Below are 381 nucleotides of genomic sequence, written 5' to 3'. Positions count from 1 at the left end.
CCCCTGAGAGTCGAGTAATAAGCCACCACCCACTGCCCCTGAGAGAGGAGTAATAAGCCACCAGCCACTGCCCCTTAGAGACGAGTAATAAGCCACCACCCACTGCCCCTGAGAGACGAGTAATAAGTCACCACCCACTGCCCCTGAGAGACCAATAATAAGCCTCCACCCACTGCCCCTGAGGGTTGAGTAATAAGTCACCACCCACTGCCCCTGAGAGACGAGTAATAAAGTCACCACCCACTGCCCCTGAGAGACCAGTAAATGCGTTTGAATTTAGGAGAAATAAATTAATGGTGTGTTTATTTGGTAGCCATAACAACTGTATCATTTAACAAACAATAACATTCCATAATCACAGAAACAAACAAATAAATAACA

The sequence above is a fragment of the Lottia gigantea genome (genome assembly GCF_000327385.1).
Source record: "Lottia gigantea unplaced genomic scaffold LOTGIsca_184, whole genome shotgun sequence".
In the NCBI taxonomy this organism is placed as follows: domain Eukaryota; kingdom Metazoa; phylum Mollusca; class Gastropoda; family Lottiidae; genus Lottia; species Lottia gigantea.
Note: the sequence above shows the minus strand (reverse complement) of the source record.